The following is a 6,461-nucleotide window of genomic DNA, read 5'->3' as shown; positions in this document are numbered from 1 at the left end:
GATCCCAGTTCCAGTGAGGACAGCGTTCAGTGTGTCTGTACTCCGGAGCGAACTAATGTTGTATTGTTGGAAGCAAAACCGATTTGACGCTGATGGGCAGCATAATAACCCAGAATGAGCCACCGCGAGGTGGTAAAGAAATAGCCAAAGGCCTCGTCATCTAATTAGTGACACGCATGAATGGATGAACAAGATTCCCACTGTCCCTACCTACTATCTAGTGAAACCACAGCCAAGGGAACGGGCTTGGCAGAATCAGCGGGGAAAGACGTCCCTGTTGAGCTTGACTCTAGTCTGGCACTGTGAAGAGACATTAGAGGTGTAGGATAAGTGGGAGGCCCTCTGGCCGCTGGTGAAATGCCACTACTCTTATTGTTTTTTCTCTTACCCGGTGAGGCGGGGAATGAGCCTCATGGGGCTCTTGCTTCTGGCTCCAAGCGCCCGGCGAAGCGGGGAATCACGATCCTTCTGACTTTTTGGGTTTCAAGCAGGAGGTGTCAGAAAAGTTACCACAGGGATGACTGGCTTGTGACCACCAAACGTTCATAGCGACGCCGCTTTTGTCATCCTGCGATGTCGGCACTTCCTATCATTGTGAAGCAGAATTCACCAAGTGCTGGATTGTTCACCCACTAAGAGGGAACATGAGCTGGACTTAGACCGTCGTGAGACAGGTTAGTTTTACCCTACTGATGATTTGTTGTTGCAATAGTAATCCTGCTCAGTACGAGAGGAGCCAAAGGTTCAAACATTTGGTGTATGTGCTTGGCTGATGAGCCAATGGGGTGAAGCTACCATCTGTGGGATTATAACTGAACGTCTCTAAGTTAGAATCCTCCCTAAACCATAATGATACCGCAGTGCTGTGGAGCCTCGGTTGGCCTGGGATAGCCTGCCTCTCTCGGGAGGCCGGTGCATAGAGCTGCTCGCTTGGGGACTGGAGCGCAGACGGAAGGGGGCCATCACCCTTAGTGTACCACATGTTGGTGGGGCACCTGGTGCTAATCATTCGTAGATGGCCTGATTCTGGGTCAGGGTTTCCTAAGTAGTAGAGCAGCTACCTCGCTGCGATCCATAGAAAGTCATCCTCTGAGCCATGCTTTCGTCTTTCCGTGCGTGGGCGTCTGCAGATGCCCTCCTCCACCACACCCAGGGGTGGGTCACTCTGCTGCTGGGATGGCGGGAGGGACGCTAAGGGAGTGATGCGGGCCTGTGGGAGGCCGCCTCCAACATGTGCCATCTGGCACGGGGACTTCCCCCTCCCATCCCTACACCACCGGGGTGCGGGTATGGGGTGAACATTCCTTGCGGGTCAGCAGGGTGACCAGATGGCCTGGACCAGCTGGGTCCCCCCTTTCCTCTGCTCCCAAACAAGTTGAGCAGGGAGGTGAGCAGCCCTGGGGAAGGAGCCTCCTGAGCAGCGGCCTCAGAGCGCCTGGCCACCCTCGCCGTCGTCGGACTGTAAAGGTGACTAGGTCCGGCTGTCTGAGGCCATCTGGGCGCTGGGGCTTCCCAGGCCATCTGGTCACCTGGCTGCGTGACCAGATGGCCCTGCGGGCTGGGTGACCAGATGGCCCTGCGGGCTGGGCAACCAGATGGCCCTGTGGGCTGGGTGACCAGATGGCCCTGTGGGCTGGGTGACCAGATGGCCGGCCTGCCGGCCGGCCGGTTGTTCTCCAACTTCTGTCCTTCCCGAGGGTTCTGTAAGCCCCCACTACGTGGGGGCTTAATAGTCAAGGAAAATGGGCTCCCCGGGCAGGCCGGCCGGGAGAGGAAGTGACCTGAGCTCAACCCTCCTTGGTTCCAGCAAGTGTCCGGGCGCTGGGTACAAGGGGTTCATCGGAGCCCAGGGAGGCTCCCCCCAGCCTGGCTTGGGTTCGGAAGCTGTGACGGGCCCAGGGCTCGAGCTCCGTCCGGCAGGCCACGGGGTGCCAAAGCCCCCCATCCTGCAGGCTAGCCGAGGGTCTGGGTGCTGGGGACGGGGATCCAAGGGGGCCCGGGGAGGCTCTCCCTGCCCTGGCTAGGGTTCGGAAGCTGGGACCGGGCCCGGGGCTCGAGCTCCGTCCAGCAGGCTCCCGGGTGCAGGAGCCCCCCGTCCAGCAAGCCAGCTGAGGTTTCGGGCACTGGGGACAGAGGTCCACCGGGGCCCTGGGAGGCTCTCCATCTCCCTGGCTAGGGTTTAGAAGCTTGGATCAGGCCAAGAGCTTGAGCTCTGTCTGGTGGGCACTGGGGTGCGGGAGCCGCCCGGTCCTGCAAGCCATCCGAGGGTCCGGGCACTGGGGCCAGGGGTCCATCAGGGCCAGGGCAGGCTCACCCGACCTGGCTGGGTTCAGAAGCAGGGACCGGGCCAGGGGGTGGGGGTGGCTGGCCAGCAGAGCGGAGTTCTCTGCCCACCCCTACACAAGTTACCGATTATAACTTAATTAGAGTTGGGCCTTTATACAAGGACTGCAGAATCCCATGAATTATGATAAATACCGCTACCGATAAATTGATTTTTAACAGGTGCATTGTTATTTCTCCAAAGTAATAAATAGGACCTAAATACCACTTTTGTATTATTTCCTCCTACTTTTCAGGTCGATCCTGAGCCAGCGCGCATGCGCTGCTCTGCGAGGCATCTTGTAAGCACTCTAAACTACTCTGTGTGGGTCTGACTCCTCCCACACATACGATTGGCTTTCGCGTGTGTCATTCAATAATGAAAGCACACAAATGGCTAAAGGTGGGCGCATGTCCCACCTCTTTTTTTAATGTTCACTCCCACAGCGTTTTGCTCTCGGGAGCGAGCAGCGGCGTGTAGGGTGGCAGCTGTATTTCTCGTGGGTCAGTTTAAACACAACGCGCGCCATGCTTTCGCTTTTGCTTGTTTTTTTTTTTATTAATGCTAAGTGACCTTACGTTGGCTTCCCTTTCTGCCAGAGGTATCAGAGGCTTTGGGAATCGTTCACGGCGGGGTTAAGATCAGTTTATTAAGGTAAATGTAATACATTTTCTAAATAATTTGAAATTGGACCGAGGACACTGCAGCACTTTCAGGCGCACCAGATTACTTTTCATATTCAATTTTTTTTGGCTTCGTTCACTTTTGCTTGTTTTTTTTGGTTTAATGCTAAGTGACCTCAACGTCAACTTCTCTTTCTGCCACATGTATCGGAGGCTTTGGTAATTATTCACGGCGGGGTTAAGATCAGTTTATTAAGGTAAATGTAATACATTTTCAAAATAATTTGAAATTGGACCGAGGACACTGCAGCACTTTACATGCGCACCAGATTACTTTTCATATTTAATTTTTTGGTTTTTGTTTTTTAACCCATTGCGTGCTTCTGTCGGCCAACGGCCGTCGCGAGCACTACCTCCGCAGTGCTGCGCACGTCCGTTGACTGACGCGGCCCCGCCCACTCTTCAAAGGCACCGCGGTGGATTTTCGGCCGCGGTAAAGGGGTTAAATCAAGGTTAAAGGGTGCCTTCCTAGCTTTTATCTGAAACAATGTAAGCACATGCATTGGTTGTTATCAGGAGCTAAAGCGAGGGAGGAGGTTACAGTCCACCTGTGTATCAGATCATTGTGACAAAGACACTGGGAGATTAAGTGATTTGCCCAGAATCACAGGATGTTGCTCCGATGCCGAGACGCGGCGCGCAGGGGGGCAGCTGCTTTCCTCGTGGGTCAGGTTACACACAATGCGTGCCGTGCTTTCGCTTGTTTTTTTTGGTTTAATGCTAATTGACCTCACGCTGGCTTCCCTTTCTGCCAGATGTATCGGAGGCTTTTAGAATCGTTCACGGTGGGGTTAAGATCAGTTTATTAAGGTAAATGTAATAGATTTTCTAAATAATTTGAAATTGGACCGAGGGCACTGCAGCATTTAACACGCGCACCAGATTACTTTTCATATTTAATTTTTTGCCTTTTGTTTTTTATATTAATGTTAAAGGGTGCTTCCTAGCTTTTATCTGGAACAATGTAAGCTCATGCATTGGTTGTTATCAGGAGCTAAAGCGAGGGAGGAGGTGACAGTCTACCCGTGTATCAGATCATTGTGTGACAAAGACACTGGGAGGATTTGCCCAGAATCACAGGATGCTGCTCTGATGCCGAGACTCGGTTAAAAATATGCTAATGCTGGCAAGATTGGAGACTTCCTCTCCTGCATGCAAGCATGCTTCTACTTGGTCACTAAATGACAGGGTTTCAGTGCAATATGTAAGTGACAAGGCTTTCATTTACATCGAGACAACAGAGTTGAAAGCCTATTGAAGCACTACACACCACCCACACAGCTCACACGAAGACTAGTGTGACTCACAAAACGTAGGTCTGAATCACCGTCAGTAGAATGAAAGGCCAAATCAGCGCAGCAGATATTAAAACAGCCTCTAGCAGGTTGCATGTGTATTTTATCCTGAACCCTCCAACTCCGCAAAAATTCCGGAATTGACTGTACATTAATCTGCACTGTCACATTTTGTGAGTTGAATGCGTGTGTGTGCTGCCAAGAGCCGTAGGTCCCAAGTACAGTAGCGCACAAGAGCAGCAGCACAGAAGAATGCACCGTGGGAAGCACACACTGACAGTAGCACATCGGGACAAAAAGGGAGATACACATGCTATTCAATTGAAAAGCATGCATACAGCACGTGAAAGAGGCAAGCATTTCACCATAAATCAGACTGCATAACACAATATATAGTAATTGTAAAGCTATTCAATACCTAGCAACACAATACATGTGCTGCATACCTAAACGCTTATAAGGTTCCAAAGGCAAGACCTATTGGCTATGCCAGTGCTTGTTACATTGACTCATTCGGTTGACCTTTTTTCCTCAACATGCTGGTTTTTTACACTGTACAGCGCTCTGACGCCATTTGGAACCTCGCCTGCTCTATAAAATAAATCTCCATGGCCATGAGCCTTCCTCTTCCTAATGTTTTTGCTTTTATTTTATGGCAGATGCGATTCGTTTATACTGATTTTCAGACGACGGAAATCATAAATGTTGAATGTTTCAGTTTTTTCCTGCCGAGTTCCAGAAATAAGTAGGAGGGAAATAGTGTGGGAGCCTTGGACGCAGATCCCCTCCTGTTTTTATCTAATTAATTAATGAGCTGTGGCAATCTTCAGCTACCGGCGTAATGATAGTGCGCGCGCCTGCGTCTTCTCTTCGTATTTGGAGCAGAGAAAGAGGAAACTAATGGTGCTCTTACATTAACGCCCCTGCACAAAATAGACTTCACAAAAGTTCAATACATGAATGTTTTAATCAGAGGGAATTGAAAAGATGCGTAACCTACTAATTAATTCTGAGAAACCAAAGAACGACGTGTCTTTTTCCTTCAAGAGCTCTACAAAAACGTCAAGGGGGGAGGGCGCTTATCGACAAGTAACACCACCAGGTTAGTTTGCTTCTGTACCTATTACCGAAGACGTTTAATTAGGCACTCGCTGTTCACGTGAGTCCATGCATGCACACGTGAAGCAGCGCGTGCACAGTTGCTGTCACGTTTGTCTACATTTGACTTCAGTCTCAGTGAATGTATACTTAATTGCTTTAATGTAAAACAGTCTGTGTTGTCGGGTGTGTCAAACCAAGAAAATTCACTATCCACGAAATCTTAAACATTTTTAATGGTGAAGAGTTGTTTCTGGTCGTATATAGTCGCCTTTAAGTTCCAATTAAAGGTCACTGCCAGAACTGAAGGATGATCAGTTGGCAACAACCTTAAATCCCCACAAGGCCACACCTCCCCTGGACATCAAGCCCAACATGCAGCTGCAACTGGACCACACTGTGCAAATATGCTACCATGTGGTAAAGTGTATCCATATGCTAACCCGAAAAGAGTGAGCTGAACCAGAGGTGCCTATGATACATACTAACAAGAAACTCCCACGGCTGGTGCGCATGCTCAATGCAGACAATAAACTGCGAAAATAGACAAACCAAGCAAAACAAGGGCCTGGTTTAGAGGAGTGCACTAAGTGAAGACTTGCCAAGAAATGGCAGAGCTACTGCCTTCTCCCCAGTGTAAACACCTCCCTTTTGTGAGTTCTGTATATGATAGACATCTAGCGTCAGCGTAATCTCCTCCAGCTCAACTTTAACTCTCCCTGGGCAGGGAGGCAAGAACCGCCATTAATGGTGAAGATCTACAACCCCAAATCCATGGAAAGGATGTCAGTTTTTGAGGTAAAATTAAATATTGTGTACGTATCGTGCTCCTAACATGTTAGGGCGTGACAATATGTACGCCCTGAGGAAGTGACTAGCGATTTGCGAGTCAAAGAGTTGCACAGCTGCATTTACATTTGTGTTTCAAATAATCCACGTATTCATCTAGTGGTTCAATGTTCATCCAATTTATTCCAAAAGTAATCCAATCCTTATTCGTCACGTCAAAGATACATGGTTACATTATTTTGTGCGTGTTACTGCTCCAGAATTGCCCATACG

General features: G+C 49.6%; 1 pseudogene; it reads left to right on the top strand.

Moving 5' to 3' along the window:
* Nucleotides 1–250: 250 nt before the first annotated feature.
* LOC146867582 (28S ribosomal RNA) lies at nucleotides 251–1,103 on the top strand (annotated as a pseudogene; the record flags this gene model as incomplete).
* Nucleotides 1,104–6,461: the final 5,358 nt, after the last annotated feature.

Source organism: Triturus cristatus, chromosome 1_2 (genome assembly GCF_964204655.1).
Source record: "Triturus cristatus chromosome 1_2, aTriCri1.1, whole genome shotgun sequence".
Lineage (NCBI taxonomy): Eukaryota > Metazoa > Chordata > Amphibia > Caudata > Salamandridae > Triturus > Triturus cristatus.
The sequence above is the reverse complement of the archived record's forward strand: the minus strand, read 5'-3'. Positions and strand labels throughout refer to the sequence as shown.